We start from the raw sequence: 18,089 nt of genomic DNA on the forward strand, positions 1-18,089 counted from the left end.
TTAGACCAACTTAAATAGTTTTCCAACTATTTAAGTTGGTCTAATAAAAGATATCAGATTCACCCAAAGAACCTTGTGTGCCTATGTCCTTAGACCAACACAGCTACAACCTACACCCGTGTAAACACTTCTCATGCAGCCAACCCCCTTACCTTAAAATGGGAATACTTACACCTATAAAGTAATGTGCTTTGTTATCAGTAAGATCATAGCCAGAGGGAAAAGACAGCTGCCACCATTTGCCCTGTCTCATAATTAACTAGTACATTTAAAAAACACAATGTTTTCCCCAACACAACGTACCTATAGAATTCACTGAAAAACAGGTCAGATTAAAATGCATAAACCAAAAGAGCAGTTGCACCCAATTTATTCTTTTTAAGTATGTAAAAACAGCAAGTAGTGTTGAAGATGACAATTTACAAGTATGCTTTTAATATAAACTTTCAAAGAAAAATAATAAAGCAATAAACTGAAAACATATTTCATAAATTAACAGTACAGGGTCTTTTTGTTCAATTAATCTGAAGCTGTATGACATTTGTTATATGTTATAACTAATATAAATGTTTATATGTATGCATATTACAAATGTCATACAACTTCAGATATATATACAGATATATTACACATAACACTGTGCTGTATGCATCATTACATAGTAACAGTCTTCGAAACCAATATGCATTTAAACATTTGAATTATATCCTTTTTATTAGATAGAAGACATCTGTATGATAACAGAATGTCACAATTCTCCAAACAACTTGGGTGATGGTGGATTTAAGGCATTTAAATACACACCTCTTTACATATCCACAAAACAGCTGTTCACTCTTCAAGCAGAATAAACTACCACAAGATACAATAATCTGGAGATGCGGAAGCCAAAGGAGTCCACAATTAAACAAGCCAAACCCCAAATTACAAATGTACCATCTTAATATAGATTTACATGGCCCCTGACCATGGTGTGCAAACAGACCTTAATTAAAAGTTATCTGAAATAGAAATTTCCCAACCCCTCCCTGCATAGCTGGACATTAAAGACTAAGACATCGCTTTAATGGATTTCAGGATCCCAGTACTGCAGACACACTAACTTATTTTAAAACAAACTGGGAATAGTCATATGGCATTAGAAAATACTTTTGTAACATTGGCATTGGGCCACTTAATTCTCATTAAGCAACTTCTGCAGTACTATATTGTCTGTAGTTAAGCTAACTGCACCAATTAAGAACTGAGGATAAAGAAGAATGGTTTCAATGACTGGGTTAAAAATCTCTATTCTTGTATTACTCCCTCCTCCCAAAAACACAAACAAACTTATCTGATGAACAGCAGTGACCCAGAAAAAAGATCATACCTTTGATCTTTGCCACAGTAGAAGACCAGCAAGCCAAGTGGACCAAGGCAAAAAAAAAACAACAACTATCCCAGGGTGACAAATGAAATACAATTACTTTTTGTCCACTATGCATACTATGGCTATGCCCTTATAAATCCTGAGTATTTTATCTGACCCAAGCCAAAGAAAAATGGCTGTCCTTTAACATTAGTACTTTGGTAAGACTAAAAGTAGCAAAAGAAAATAAAGGGGTAAAAGGGGACAATCCCTCTGCATAAACCACCTCCCACAATTTCTTGTACTATGATGCAATTCATTTTGCCAAATGCTGCATTTTGAGAGGGTGACACAGCTGATGAGGCATCTACTCTCCCCAAGGATTTCCTTTTAACAGTGGCATTTATTTACTAGAACACTGGATCAGGATGCTACTTGAGGTTTTCAGGCCCAGGTAAGCCATGCAGTGCTTCAGTGCATTCAGGATTTTTAAGTGAACAGGAGTTTTTGAAGCATATTCTTAAGAGAGATGCACACAAAACACTAAAAAAAATAATTCAAGGCTCACTGTAGGGAACCAGTGATTTTCAATTTTTTTTCATTTGTGGACCTGTAAAAAAAATTTTGAATGGAGGTGCAGACCCCCTTTAACTGTAAGTGTGGGTATACATTTGATTGATCACAGTCATCTTCTACACTCCTTAGACCAGGCTTGTCCAACATACAGCCCGTGGGTTGCTATGTGGCCCGCCAAGCCATTTTATCTGGCCCGTGGTGGTGGCAGTGCCACCACCGCGAAGCAGGGAGCCGCCACAGCGGCAGGGCCGCAGCGGCGGCGTGGAGGGCGGAACTGCCACTGCGGAACCGCAGCTGCGGCGGCGCGGGGCCACCATTGCAGAGTGCGGGGAGGCGGCAGCAGCGTGGACTGCGGAGCCGCCGCCGCGGAGTGCGGGGCCATGGCAGCCGTGGCGAGACAAGCAGGGCGGTGCCGCAGTGAGGCAGGTAGCAAGGGGAGGGGAGTTGCTTACCCCCGCAGGGCCTGGGGAGCAGCCCTGCGCAGGAGGCCAAGCAGCGGCCGCTGGCACTGCCGGCCCTCACCTGCTTCCTTACTTGCCCACTTCAAGCCAGGCCCGCTGCCCTGCCCTGCCCAACAGCGAGGCGGCACCTGCTCACTTCCCCAGCCAGTCTCCCCCCGGGCGCTGCGGCTCTCCAGGCCCGGTCACCCACGCACGAGGCCCTGAGGGGGCCGCTTCTCACGTGCTGCTGGAGCGGGAGGAGCCCGGCTGGGTCTGGACCAGCCGGCAGAAGCGGCGGCGGAGCCGTGTGCCGCTCGGGACGGGATGAGCCTGCACCGGTCAGTTCCAAGTGGCACACTGCTTCTGCTGGCCGGTGTAGACCTGGCTGGCCTTCTCCCACCCCAGCAGAACATGGGAAGCCGGCTTCAGCTGCATGCTGCTTTTCCTGGCCAATGCCGATGCTGTTCTGCCCAGGCGGGTCCTACAGCACCATGTCAACCCGGGCATGGCACCAGCAGGCCAGGCGGGCCCCAGGTTAACCCAGGCCTGGCCCCACGGCTTCTCCAGCACCAGGTGAACCCAGTTGTAGCCAAGCGGCTCCTGCAGCACCATGTCAAGCCAGGCATGCATGCCATGTCAACCAGTACCATGTCAACCCCTGCAACTTCATTGTTGTCAAAGGTAACGTGACATCACTTCCTGATATGATACCACTTCCTGTGATGTCTTTGAATATGGCTCACCAGCCCACTGGGTGATAAAAAGTTCGTGATCCAGCCCCACATTCAAAAAGGTTGGACACCCCTGCCTTAGACATAGTCTGAGGACCCCCAGAGGTCTACTGGCCACAGATTGAAAACCACCAATTTAAGAATTTATTTGCACTTTTGCACACGTAAACAAGTTATTCATATGCTGATGGCTTTATATGATTGCGTCATTTAAGAAACAAAAGTAGCTACTATTTTTCTTATGGCTTGTCTGGACGGGAATTAGTATGCAATGCCTTAGACAGTGAATTTGGAGTGTACTAGCTACTTTGCACTAATTCCCTATGTGGATGCTCTCAGTACACACTACAGGCTTGTTCTCAGACAGAATTCAAGAAAAGCTTATCTGAATACCTCTTAACGTGGATTAGTAAAACATATTAAATTCCTGCGTGAAAAAAATATTTTAAACGAAAGTGTAGTTCAACTAATCCACTCTAAAAGGTAATTTAGATTAATTTTCCTGGGTTCTTTGTAGAAACAAGCCCATAACGTAAACTGATGGCATCCACACAGGGAGTTGGGACAGAGGTGCTAGTACTATAAACCCACAAGGTAGCTCACTGTATTCTTTGTCTACTTAAGCCTTCAGCGTACAATTCTCCAAATCAAGACACCAGGCAAAAACAGAAATCAAACATTCTGATCAGGATGATCTGGAAGATGCTCTCTTTCCAAGAATTGAGGGAGTAGAGAAATGTTTCATGTCTGACTAATAGCAAGTTAAAGGGATCTACACAACTTTAAGGTCAACTACTGGTAATGCTACTATTAGAATTTTTTTTATTTTACTATTTTTCCATTTTTTTCACATTGATAGCACCACATGTTCATTGATTTTTCTGTTTCCCCATCTAATTGGTTTCCTTTTATTTGAATCAGTCTTCTGCACAAAAAGAGGGGGAGAAAAGATATTTAAAAATAGGAAGATGCAAATATGAAACTATAAAGGGGACTATGAGGTACCACTGAAACACTTTTAACTTTCAAAAACTACCTAGAATGACAGTTAGCCTTAAATTATCCCCCCCAGAATGTAGTGTTTCTATGAATACGGATGATACTTGCTTATATGAATGGACATAATTAAAAACATGCATACAAAAGAAGGATGGCATGACCATTCTTAATACAAAGACAAGTGTAAAGCTTATAGGAAAACCAGCAAAACTGTGAAGATAAAATTAGAATCCCAAATAGTGCTAGGTATCCAAGTAACACAAACCAAAAAGTATCAAGATCCCTCCAAATGATTGGGGCCAAACATCTGGACTTCACACATACTGAATCCATGTGGCAGAACCTTTGGGTTTGTTGCGCTTGCTGGCTTCCATAGGGCTATAGGTTCATTATCTCCATCCCAACCACAGCACCTCCACAGGAAAGCACACTCTGCCTACCACACACCAAATCCTGTAAGGAAATCAGGCAAAGTAGCTAGCATAGAGCACTCCAAGAACGTGCCCTGGTGCTGCTCTCAGGTGTGTTTGTTGACATGGTCAGGACCACTCTAAGCCAGCTACCCTACCTAATTCCTGAGATTTCCTATATGTTGAGTGGAAGCAAGCAGTCAGGGCAGGCTTTTCAGTAGCAGTCCCAGGCTTGGCCCAGAGGCAGTGTACCAATGGTGTACTTCTCACTCCTATGGCATGTCTACACATTCATTAATGTGCCATAATTACAATGTATTAAGTCAGTACCTGTAATAACAGGTACTAACTTAATGCACCGTAATTGGTGCTACTGTGCATTAGTGCAAACAAATGTTTTGTGATGCTTAATCTCACTCGACTAAGTCTACTGCGCATTAGCACAAACGAGCACTTTTTTGTGACACAATGTTCATTAGACTAATCTAGTGTGCATTAGCATGGTTTTTGCCAGCTGCACTAACGCGCCGTAGAATTAGTCCAACGGGCATTAAGTGTCTCTTGTAGATGCAGCCCTAGAGATATTTTTTGCAAGGGCATGTGAAGGGATGAAGGGTTAGGAAAGGCCAACTTCATATAAACATTGACAGTTGTATTCAGACCTGACTATATCAACAAGATACCCAGTACTTAAGTAGCATGATATGCCTTAAGTGATGGTTGTATCCCAACTTCCCCTAGTTCCACAACAGCTTGGATTCCAGCAATGCTTCCATGGAACTCAAAATATTTCATTTTTTTTCTCCAGCCAGTAGTGACATTGAGGGTACAGAAAGAAGAACAGCTCCCTGCTATAATTCACAGCACTTTGCAGGAAGCGTTTGCAAGAGTTACAACAATCCCTTGGACTCAAAAGAAATTTGATGTTGAGTTGGGAGGGAGGGGGAGACAAGAGAATCCAGCTGCTGGCTGCTAGGCTGCAGCTGGTCTCCCCTAGCAATGCTCCTCCCCAGCCCCAGTGTTGTCTTCAGAAAGGAGTGGAAGGAGCTTATTCTAAGGGCTCCCCAGCCGGCACAGGAGGGTAAGGTGGGTAGACTGGAGTTCCCCTGAGCTGGGGGGCTCCAATCCACCCACCCCACACTCCAGCACTGGCTGCAGAAAACCCAGACCGATCTCCCTCTGCTCTCTTTCCCTTCTCCCATTCAGAAAACAGCGCCCAGGCTGGGAAGCAGCGCCGACAAGTGACTAAAGCCACTCCATTTTGGAGCATCTGTATCTTAACCCACATGCAATGAGGGTTCAGATTTTCATGGGATCAGACCCTTTAAAAGCACTTTGCAGATGTGCCCTTCTGTTTGGTCATGAGTGTAGGGTGCTTTCAGGGACCAGATTGGATGGAAATTGTCACTTTTGTCTGCACCCAGAGTGTTACAAATGTACATTTAATATAGGTATACCAGCAACCCCATCTAGTGGAGATGTAGCTTACACTAACAAAAAGTCCAGCTGAGTAACCCAGATCCCTAAAACAAAGTTGTACTCCCTGGAAAAAAAAAAAAGCATTCTTTTTTTTTCCCCCCTGGTGTAAACATCTACATTGAGGTTTTATTAGCATGATTAAATCAGTCAAGAACATAAAAAAATGCATTCTGACTGACAGAGCTACTGGCAAGAACTTGTAAGTGCAGATCAAGCTTAAGTAAAGCCCCCTTGCTTTCCCTGACACTCAATTATGTACAACAAAACCAACCTACTGCTGAAAAGTTAAGGGATGACTCTTTTGTACAAGTCTGTGGCTGCTATGTAATTGACACAATTTAAATCTTAAGTCCACCCCTTTCTGGCTACTGCAGGAAAAAAAGAACTCTTGCTCCACAGTCACTCACAAGTGTGAGAACCAAAACCCTGATACTTGACGTCTGATGAAGTGTGATGTTGATGACAAAAGCTTATGCCCCTCCAATTTTGTTAGTTCAGATGTGTCAAATATATGACCCACAAAACCATTCCAGCCAGTCCACTGGTAGTCTGGCAGGCTACCAGAAGCTGTGGATTGTAGCCAATACAGCATGGCCTGCTGAAGAACGTGGGATCCCGCACCCTCACAGACATGGCCATCAGCAACAGGTAGGTAAATTAGGGTTGTGAACACACAGCCCTTACTTGCCCCACTCCTGGACTTGGGCTGCAGTCTGTTCCCTGACCCATACTCTTGCCCACCCCAAACCTACACTGCTGCCTGAATATGGACCCACACCACTGGCCCCAGACCGGGACCCACTGCAGCTCCTACTGACTACAGACCCAGCCTAGAAGCAGCCCCATGGGTCCAGATCCAACCCAGGGCCTGGAGGGAATTTGACAACTCTGAGTTAGTCTATAACATACACCTCCACCATGCCTTCTGTCTGATACTGTAGTTGTCTTAATTATTTCACTACCTTTGCTTATTGCTACTTGTAACCAGGGCTGGGCAAACAAGTAAATATGTAATTTAGAAGCAAGGTTTGTTTGGTAGTTTCTTTTATTAGTGATAATGTATGCTAGGAGAGGTTTTTGATGAGCTTTTGAGCACAAAATGTCCTTCCTTAGATTCTGGGGGAAAAGTGGGTACAGTCTAAGCTACCTATCAGTTAAAATAATGACTTTTAATTTTTTTTGATGACAATGCTGCCACCATATGAAACATACACACTCACCAACTCTCACTGTTCTGTCCCACCATGGTCTGACCCTAATTGTTCTTTTAAGTGCACATGTGGGTCACTTTTGTTTACATGGAGAGTTTGTGGAAGAGACTTTAGGAATGTGAATAAGCACTTCACAACTGAACTGCTTGTTGCTGAGATGCCTCCATTTTAAAAACGTGTTTATTTGCTATAAATAAAAAGCACATAATTACTTGCTGTGAATATAACAGAAGAAAATTGACTGAAAGAAGCTTCTTAGACTATCAACCAATACATCTGGTTTACCTGGTTTCTTGTCTTTTTCCACCCCCACTTAGGAAGAAAACAGCTACTTTTAAATCTTGGGAAGATTAAGGGCCAACTAAAAAGTTCTTCCTGGCATAAGAGAGAACAGGCAAGACTGTAATTGTCCTATAATTGAATATTTAATTTAAGCAGCCCCTTTGGTCTCCTGCTAGATCCCTTCCCCTAAACTGGACTTCTCAAGGAGATGAAGCACCCTTCCTGCTAACAAAGTTTAAGGTTGCCCAATCAGGGAACAGAAACATTCTCATGTTACTAGAGAGACCCAACAGCCACTTCTAGTATTCTAGTAACAATTAGTAAAAGGCAACAGACTCAAAAGAGGTTTATATAAGTTATTCACAACCACCTGGTATTGCTTTGATCAAGTCCTGGGATGATCCTGCAGTCAGGACCCAGATTCTGTCATGTAGGAATCTCTAAATAGGCCCTAAGCAACACAAGACAACAAAAAGAAAACCTCATACCCAACTTACAGACTGTTTACAAAAAGAAACACAGTATCACCTTAGCAATAAACCTTCCACCATGAAATTTTGTCCAACTCCAACCAAAAACTCTCTTAAGAAGGAGCAGAATATAACCAACACGTTTGCCACCTATTTCACTGCTTCTCAATAGCAACATTGAGCCCAGCCACATTTTTCTTACTTGGAAAGCTCAACGGTGCAGCACTGTCTTCAGTGTCTGAATAGGTCTCCTGTGTCTCTGCAGCTGCTTGGGAAAAACAACAAGCAGCCGCAAAGGCACTGGAGCTGCATACAAACTTTGAGGACAATTTCACAAATGCAAAGTAGTGCAATGCAAATAAATAAAAAAGAGCAAAAGAAACACAAAGCATTTGGTAGCTTGGAGTACCACAGCCTAGTCTTGTTTGATGAATGACCAAGGGAATTTTCTAAACCTTAATTTCATTCTCATTCCTATTACACAAAGTTAAAATGGCTGAATTTCCCAAATAGAAAGAAGACCACTTATTTCACAAAGCTAAGACATCTTACAAAAATTTCCTTTATTGAATCTTGTGTGCTTTAGCTGAAAGTGTACAGCAAATAGCAAAAAAACCCTCCTGATCCATGCATAACTGCAGGTTCCAAGACTTCCCATGATGGCAATAATACAATCCATTCCCTTTTTAGATATTACTGTCAAACATACTTGGTACATATAAAGAAAGCCCGTAAACTGCATCATACCAGTATCCTGTTCAAGCCATGAGAAACTAACTCTTCAATAACACTGCACTAGCAGCTTCTCTGGAATTTGAATATACTGCCTTAATCTAAGCCTAATGCTATTTTGATTTACAGCATAGGCACAGGTCCTAACCTGTGATCCAAAAATGCTTTTATTCTCTAGTAATTAACATTAACAGTAAAAGTACCAAACTAATATCAGACAATGCTATAAAATTTAATCCTATAAGCATCACCCAGGGCAAGGCAACCAAATTGTCCACTGACATCCTGCATTACAGCTTCATTACCACATCAAAGCATTCAATACAGCTCATCCCACAACTACATACACACACACATTGTAAAATCACCACACCTAATCTCTCTAATGAATCACTAAATGCATACCTGTCACAATGCACAGAAGAAACAGCAACCACCCAAGAAAAACCCAGGGTGTGTAATCTACCTCTCTGTTCCATTATCCATTCTGACAACAGAGGAGTCACAAGGGCCTAGGAGGAAACAAACAGAAACCTCTCCCATTCTACTCCACATTTTGTAGAGTCCTTTTTCATGTCATCATGACAAGGTATTTAGCAGAATTCACAAATTTCATTGGAATCTGACAAGCTGAACCATGAGACCCTCTCCTGTGGCCTCAAACTTGCAACCTCTGGGGTGTTAACCCTGAGTCCCGGTGCTCACACCACCCTATCCCCCTTGATGTCAGTGATAAGATCAGGAGAACAGAATGACAATTAAGAGAGAAAAAGTTATCTCCTAAGGACCTAAGAAACTGGGGTTCTAAACAGGATATGCTGGAAAAACCCTAGCTGTCCTCAGGGAAGAAAGGGGAGGAAATGGAATTACAAGACTATGACACAATCCCTTGATTTGCTACCAAGAAAATTCTACGATGGAAAATTCTGCACCAGATGCAATACATGGCAATTTCTTCAGAGCAAGGTAACTTTTTCCCAGGACAAATGTTTGTGTCTAGAATCCCACCAACAGAGAAGAGAAACAGTTACCTTTAGTCTTTTTTTCTGGAGGTGACCTGTAAGAGTAGCCGTACTCTTAGATGTCACGTGAATTTACAATATTGGTTTTCTTCACCCACCAAACATAAGAAGAAATAAGTTTGTTCTTATACAGGTACCAATAAAAGCAATAGTAACAACTGTACATGCCATTGATTCACCTGCCAAGTTCAAACCCTCCTTCTCATCCATTACAATTCCCAACCATGCCGCTACGCCTTAAGTTAGAGGGATAAGAGACAAAAGTCTCTGCTTTTGCATTCTTCTGTCCAAGTGATCTAGGTAATACCTGTAGTATTGTGTACTAGAAGGAAAAAATGGAGATGTTTCAAATGATGGATCTACATCCCAGTATCCTTATTAAACCTATAAAGAGCAGCTCAAACACAAACTCTTTAGTCTACAATCCAGTAGATCCTATGTCAACTATTAACTATAACAGATTCAGCTGCAAGTTACTGTTGACAAAACAGATCCATTAAAATCCATGTTTTATTCCATGACACCACACAGGACAACTTCATCAAAAGCAACAAAACATGTTATGCCCATGTCTTTCTGGAACTGAAAAACTAGCACCCATTCTCCCTTCCTACATAACACTAAAGTGGAGGTATCAACATTTATAAGATAACTAGCCAATTGCCTATCAAGAATGATGGGGGGGCAGGGGGGAGCTGGAGGGGCTTCGCCCTACCCACAGCATCCCGACCCCGCTCCCTACCACACTGATGCCACCACATCTAAGGAGCAAGGGGGAGGGGGGGTGAGGCCAGCTCCAGTGGCCTCGCTCCCCCCCACCCACTCCATTGTCACCACCTGCAGAGAGCTGTGCTGGCCTCGCCCCCCACCCGTGTCCCCGCCAACATGGCAGCACTCCGCTGCACCGCCACCTCCTGTCCCAGTGCTATATTCGCACTCTAATTGGTTGTTTCAGTTAGCCAATCAGAGTGCAAATAGTGTTATGGACAGACAGACAGACAGACGAAGGCATTTATAATATTAGAACTACTATGACCTGTGCTATACTCTGACACTTTGGATATCTCTCATTGTTTGTGACAATTGATCTTTGTGTTAAGCTCATTAATATTAAAGAATTCATGAATATCTACTGAATAATAGTACATAAATTCCCAATACAGAAAAATCATGATAAATGTCTAAATAAATAAGGGTAAATAAGTGCAAAATGCAAAGAAAGCTTAACTATAAAGTTTTAACTAACATGCTTAATGATAAAAGGATAAAACTGTAGCCTGTTTGATCTGAACACAAGCCAACTATTTGTAAATGGCCAAAGAACTTCTAAGAATATATTCTGCATGCTGCTACCAGAAATAATACATTGGCAGCATTTCTCATTTTTACATGTACTCCTGAAAAGAAAAAAGAAAAGCCCTTAAAAAAAATGGAGAACAGCATGCATTCCCCTTGCCAACATTTTACCACTCTTAAATCTCTACTGTGTTATGCAGAATGGCCTCACTTTTGATGTCAGTCCAACTTTTTTTTTTTTTTGGCTTGCTCTTGCTCCTGTGAATACTACAATATGTGATATGCCCTAGCAGGCAAAGAAATTATTGTACTCGCTAAATAGTATCTGTGAGTTTCACCCTGTGCAGAGGGTCAGTGCAGCACTTAAATCCCTCTGGTAAGGATTAAATGGTGTATAGACCTTGGGCTGGCCTTCTGCCGAGACTTAAATTTCACCCCATCCAGTTAACAAACCTATCAGCACCCTTTCCAGTAGTCTCCAAAAATTCACTTCAGAGGATTTTACCTCTTATCCTGCAGAATGAGATACAGAAGGAAAATACTGAACTTGCAAACTTAACATTAACCTACTTTATAACAGTCTGTAAAATAACTCACATTTAAATAAAAATTGGAGGCTATTAAAAAAATAATACTGATGGAAAACTTTAATGCTGCCTTCTTATTGCTACAGAGCTCTAAGCCAAAAAGTATTCTGTCTAATATAATTTAATCTTCTCATTTTTTCCATGCAACTGGAAACTGCTGCTCATAACATTTATATCACACAGATCACTTTTATAGCAGATAGCATTAGAGTCTGAGACTATGTAGCCACAAGCAGTAATGCTTTGCCTTCTCTTGCCCTGTATTTCACAACTAGAAATGGCAGCCAGGCAACCATTCAATGTCACTGGTAGTACTCTTCAACACATTTAAAAATAAAAGCGTCTCCATATTTGCCAGCTCAGAACTCTGCTCAGGCCATTCATCCCAAAAGTGACTTGAAAAAATAGATAGAATATCCCCAGCTGACATCTGAACACACTATCATCTTGTCTAAAAGAGGCAAAGCATGCAAACCAAAGTGCTACCCCAGACTCTTTTAACCAGAGCAGCCACACAAACCTACGGGTAACATTTTCATCTGTCAGAAGTGGAAGAGAAACATTTGTTTTCTTTTTCAGCAGAAATTCTTCTTTCCCCTGGGGTAAGCACTAAACTACTCTCAGTTTTATGCCCACTAATAATTGCCTACATTATGTGGGTCAAAAAAGAAGTCAGACTTCCTATAAAGTGAAAGCAGGACACAATGGGAGTGACAAATTGGTCCATGCATGGCAGACCATCTCTCAACAGAAATTATGAAGAGGCTTTATTCCCTTCAGAATGTTCCTTGCAAAGCCTTGGCAGTTTGTAAAGACTGCTGCTAGAGTCTGACACAGAATTACATTGACCACAGAGTAGTAGCCTGTGAGAATGGGATGAACACACAGTCACACTGTCATTCAAAACGAGCAACTTATATTTCTGTGGGCAGGTTAAAAAATTATAAGATGTTATTTACATTTTCAGGAATAACAGGATATATAACAAAAGAATAACATTTTTCAGCATAACAATGAGCCCAATTCTGAACTCCAGGAATACTGTCAGTTACCTTTTTGGGGGAAGCAAGCAGGAGTAGAAGTGGAAAAAGAAAGAAGCGGGTTGGAGATATTAAGGAAGACAATTTTCATAGTTTATCTTCATTAAAAAGCTAAACAAGATATTGAGCCTATTTCAAATGTTTGTATTTGTTTGCTTTAGCACAGGGAGTGAGAATGTACTGGCAATACTTCCACTTCTTCTAAAGCAGTTATACCATAAAAATAAACCAAGAGAAACAAAACCCAAATCCCTGAAATGTAAACAGAAACAGCAATCCTTTTTCATTAAGCAGTGCTTTTACTTCTGGAAGCAATTTTGTTTTACTCCTAGTAACACACTTGCTTTGGGCCTCATCCAAAGTCTGTTAAAGTCAATGGGGGTCTTTCTATTGACATCAAAGGGCATTGGATCAAGCTGCTGGATGATATTTTTAAAGGGAAAAAAATTCTTGGGCAACTTGAAATTTTTAAGAACAGCCCTTACACTGCACAATTGTGGAATGTAATGTTTATACAGCATTGTCTAACAGCACATGCTTAGTACTGCTGCAAAACACACATGCTAAAATCGGCATTTTCACTCTAATTTTGAATAGCTTAAGAGCACATTTCTTGGGATGCAACAGTTTGTATTTGATTTTTTTCCCCTCAACATTGTCATTTAAATTCCAACAGGTTAATCCCAAACTTCTAACATTCAAAAGGGAAGCGAGAAGACAGCCTATACTTAAGGGGATACTTCCAACTGAAATCATGTCAATTAAAAAAGGAAGAGTAGGTAGCAGTGATAGTTGGTTCAGGTGCCATATCTGCCTTTTTGGCCTTCTGCTATTTTTGTGGTTTTACAGGCACATTTCCTGTTTTAAAAGGCCTTGTCCCCTTTTGCTCCTGTTTAGAACACACACACACACACCCCAGAATGAAACCGGAGTGATTCAAAGATACTAAAAAGACCAGAAATTTTCTTTTAGTTGAATACTTGTAATGGGCATGGTTAAAATAGCACTTACGTGCATTTTTTAATAGCAGGGTTCCTTAAGAGTATTTAGCCCTGTTTGTCTGAAGTTATGCAGCAGGCAGGGTATTTATATATATTGCAGACTAATTAAATTAAAGATGTAGAACATAAGCCAGTAGATTTCAACCTCTGTTCCACAAAAGGGCTCTGCAAAAGATGACTATGATCAGTCAAAATTAGGTGAATACCCTCACTCACAATTCAAAGGGACCCATACCACCATTCAAAATTCCCTATGGGGTCTGTACCTACATTCAAAATGTTTTAGGGATCCGCAAATGAAAAAGGTTGAAAACCATTGCCATAAGCTTTTGTAAGCAGCGGGCTCATTCCCTCAAGAAAAAAGCATATCTATGTCATTTCTTTGGTTTTAATGCTGTTCTTGGCTGATCAGAATCAAGATGCAAATCCATCATGAGGTCTCTTGAGGCAAAGAACTACACACTACACTTTGGAAGACTATTTCCACATATCATCTGCGATCTATGAACCTCTGCATTTACCATTAAAATATTTTAATATGCTCTTCCAAAAGCTGGCAAGGTGGCAGGACACCATATAGAGTTGCCCAAACCCTAAGACTTAGGACTCCTGATGGAAACACTTCACATCTGAAAGCTAATGAACATAACATCTGGGAAGTGAAAGACAAAATGGTGAAGCAGCTCCCCCATGCAAGGAGAGCTACTTAGGGTAATGTCACTCTTTTGATTTAAAGGAGAAACTTCGATTTAGCAGTGGCTGTGGTAATCAATTAAGAGATTTCACAAAACTATGTCACATTATAGTCAGGCCTCTCTGAAGAAATGAATTCCTCATTAGGGTTTATCACAATACCATAAGCCTATTTGAATTCTATACAGATTTAAATTTAAACACAAAACAAAACAAACCCCCCCAGAATTCTTCCTTCAACCTTGCATTGTGGATTTTTTCCAGCAAGCTTCATTATGGTGCTTATATGAATTTATTTAAAAAGCAATGTTTTTTTTCTTTACATTGCTCAGCATGAAATCATTTTAGATTCTAAATGTTAATGCCCTTCAGGCCTTCCCAGTGAAAACTCTTGGGTCTTGGCTTAAGTTTCTTAGCACCTAGTTACAAGAAACAGTCCTTTGTTCTAAAGGGTCACCTATTAAGTAAGCTGAGTACATCTCTGATGTTATTTAATGCTACAGTTCACAAATGTTTTCTCTCAAAGACTGTGTTAACTTTTTCCATTTTAAGTCCTATGTTTTTGAAAGGGAGAAGGAAAAAAAGGAAACATCACTTTTCTCACTCGTAACTCACTACCAGAAATTTTACTGTTAAGCACCCAGCTTCTACATTCCTAATGGTAGGTAACATGAATGCAAATGAACAGTACCAAGTTGTAGAAAGAGAGCTCCCCGTAGTTTTTTCCTTCTAACTTAATTTGGGGTAAATGCTACAAGGCTTAAGACCATGCATTGTTTGATATATTCATTTGCAATATAGACTTGTATTTATACGTTAAAAAAAAGTATAACTCAGGCACATTAACTAGTTTTTGAGCCTTAATACAGAGCCAATCCTGATATTCAATCTACTGCCAAAGCCACCAGAATGCACTGTTTTAATGGTACCGTACACACATGCTAGCATAGGACCAGCAGCTGCCTGGCATGCAACCTTCCCTGCCAAACTGAAACATGATTCTCAGACCTGGGAGTAACTCATTTTAGTCCAAATGGCACAGGGCAGGAACCTGGCTTGGCACATGAGATTCCATTTGCCTTAAGACTTCCTTGCTCCTTTCCTGCAGGAATTTTGTCCTTAAGGCACAGTCAGCCACAGTCCAAACAGAAAAACAGTGACAAGGGACTTAAACTGCAGCCTCACAATTTGTGTTTTCTGAAACTTGCAAGATGAAAAGTAGGGAGAAGACAGTTTTCAAAAGCTCTCCTATTTCTTATTCACTTGGACCTCTAGATCTGGAGTAGAAGTTACGTAAGCTTTAGGAATATATGAAGTAATAAAAGGTTCCCATTACTTAAAAGCTAGAGTTGCATATGAAAACTAGGCAAAGACAAACACTGATTTGCCAACATTTTACTGGCAAGAGATTTTTTCCTCTCATTCCGCCATTGAATTTTCAGGAAAAAAGTTTCTATTTCATCACCAAAAACAGGGAGGGGGGGAGATGGAAGAATAAACAGACTAGACCCCCCTGTCTGCAGTTTCACTGTAGTTTCCCCTCTTCTCTCTCCACTCTTAGTTTGCCATGAGCTTTTGCCATCCAAACTTTCCTCCTACTCAGGAGCCTATTTCCAACTTCTGTGCTCTCTTCTGCTCGTCATTCACTGAGTCCCTCCTCTTGTCCAAAAATATCATTCTGTCTTCACTCTGTTCACCCTTCCTTTAAAAAAAAGGGGCGGGGGGAGGAAACGCGGTGGCAGCCACTTACCGGGGTTTTTAATGCCTCTGCTTGGTGTAAATGAATGCATGGGGGGGGGGGGGGGGAAGCTGGATAGGTGGTAAGCAATCCCACACTGACAACACTCTGCATGTCTACTAATCAAACAAACGGCTGTTACTTATTGCAGGCAGATTTAACTGTTTGGATAATAGTTACCTCAGCAGAAACAAAAGCCTCCTCCAGGAAGAGCTCCCCCTTGCATGTGCAGGGCTGAGACGCTCCGATCCAAGCACACACGCACAAACTACAGCCGGGAGATTCGTACCGACTCAGACCACAGAGAGACGCTAAATGTGTGTACACGTACGGGGGTATACATGGGTGTACACACACACTGCACATGCTAAACACACACTATAAGCACACACCCTCTGTGCACGCTAGCTATGCACACTCTACACACTATACGCGCGCACACACACACTAGACACATGCTCTACACACTGTCGGCACACCGCACACACGCGCGCGCGCGCGCAGTGTACGTGCACACCGCCTCTGAACGCGCACTGCCCCCCGCCCCCGCCGGGCACGGCTCTAGCAGGGGAGCAGCCGCGGCGGCCGAGCCGAGCCGAGCGGAGCCGAGCCTGGCCGGGCAGCACCAGCCTCGCGGGAAGAAAGCGGCACGAGGCGGCGGGGGGCGAAGCCCGGCGGCCCCAGCTCCTCGGCGGGCGGGCCGGGGAAGCCGCCACAGGGCACTGCAGGGCGCGGGCGTGGGGCAGCGCCGCCACTCACCTGCCGCAGGCGCGGGCTCCCGCCGGGACCGGAAAACAGCCGCCCCCGCGCCGCGCCCCGTCCCGTGCCCGGCACCATCCCCCCCGCCGTCTCCTCCTCCTCCTCCTCCTCCGCGGCGCGGGGCTGCCGGGCGTCCGCCACCTCCGCGCGGGTCCGGGCACTGGGGCGCCGCCGCCGCTGCTGAGGGGAGGCGGGAGGGATGGGGGCGCGGCGCAGCTCCCTCCTCCTCCTCCTCCTCCTCCCCGCAGCTCCGGGCCGCCCTGCCTTGCCCTGCGCCTGCCACTCGCCCCAGCCCGCACCAGCCCCTCAGTCAGGGCGCTCCCGGCTCTTGCGCGGGCAGCACCTTCGCTGCCGACACCGCCCGGCCCGGCCCGGCTCGTGCCGCCGCCGCCTCCAGCCGCGGGAGGAAAGGGTTTCCTGGCGGACACCGAGAGAAAGCTGCCGCTGGCTGCGTCGTAGCTCAGAGCCGGAGAGCAGGGTTGATATGTAACCCTTACCGTTGCTTTCTATGTCCAGCCCCGTCCTCCAGGTTTCTCGTTTCTGCTCTCCAGCTTGTATTGTAACCCCCCCCCCCCCCCCCACACACACACACACACTATTTTGGTAACTGTATAAGGTGCAAATCTACCATGTCTTCTACTTGACTTCAGACTAAGGCAACTAACTACCTCTCTCCCTCTAATTTTCTGCCACAGCCTCTTTCAGTGCCATCCATCTCCCTTTGTGACAGCATGAAAGCCTGATCTCCCTTCCCGCCCCTCTCTGAGCCTTACTTTGTGCCATTCACACTCAGACAGTTGCTTCCTCTTCTGCTGTAAACCATGGTCTTCTTACCTGGGATCCTTTGACCCTAGCTGACATCCTGCCCCTGGGGCAGGGGGCTGGACCCGATGATGTCACGAGGTCCCTTCCAGCCCTCATGTCTATGAAATGTGTCCGGTCAAACAAGTTGCCTTGGCATTATGAATCCCCTGAACCCCTTTCATTCCTAGCACGTTCCAGTTCTTTCCCCAGCAAAAAAGATGTCACCTGCCTGTTGTTTAGTGCTGTTCAGTTCAGATTTATGGTATCATGGACTAAACCATCATGTGCGTTATCAGGACATGACTTTCAAGGACCAGTGTAGCCAGATGGAACAGGCAGTTCCCAAAGGCCAGTTACAAAATGCAGATGACCCCACAGTCTTGTGGACGTCAGCTCTTTCACATATTGCTGGCAGGTATGTTGTTACACAGAAGAAAGAAACCTGCTAAAAAATTATAGTTGTGCAAGGGT

General features: G+C 43.4%; 1 protein-coding gene across 5 annotated transcripts in view; it reads right to left on the bottom strand.

The window, feature by feature from the left end:
• Positions 1-17,609, bottom strand: part of LPAR1 (lysophosphatidic acid receptor 1) — a 135,141-nt gene extending 117,532 nt beyond the window's left edge. The window contains exon 1 of one of the 5 annotated variants that reach the window (XM_014596357.3): positions 17,588-17,609. The gene's annotated coding sequence lies outside the window, so the exon portion shown is untranslated. Of the gene's footprint in view, positions 1-16,235; positions 16,499-16,814; positions 16,957-17,157; positions 17,182-17,311; positions 17,334-17,587 lie in introns of those variants that run through there. The other 4 variants (XM_059724633.1, XM_059724632.1, XM_014596354.3 and 1 more) reach the window with 4 other exon arrangements.
• Between the last annotated feature and the right edge of the window lie 480 nt (positions 17,610-18,089).

Source organism: Alligator mississippiensis, chromosome 3 (genome assembly GCF_030867095.1).
Source record: "Alligator mississippiensis isolate rAllMis1 chromosome 3, rAllMis1, whole genome shotgun sequence".
Taxonomy (NCBI): Eukaryota; Metazoa; Chordata; order Crocodylia; family Alligatoridae; genus Alligator; species Alligator mississippiensis.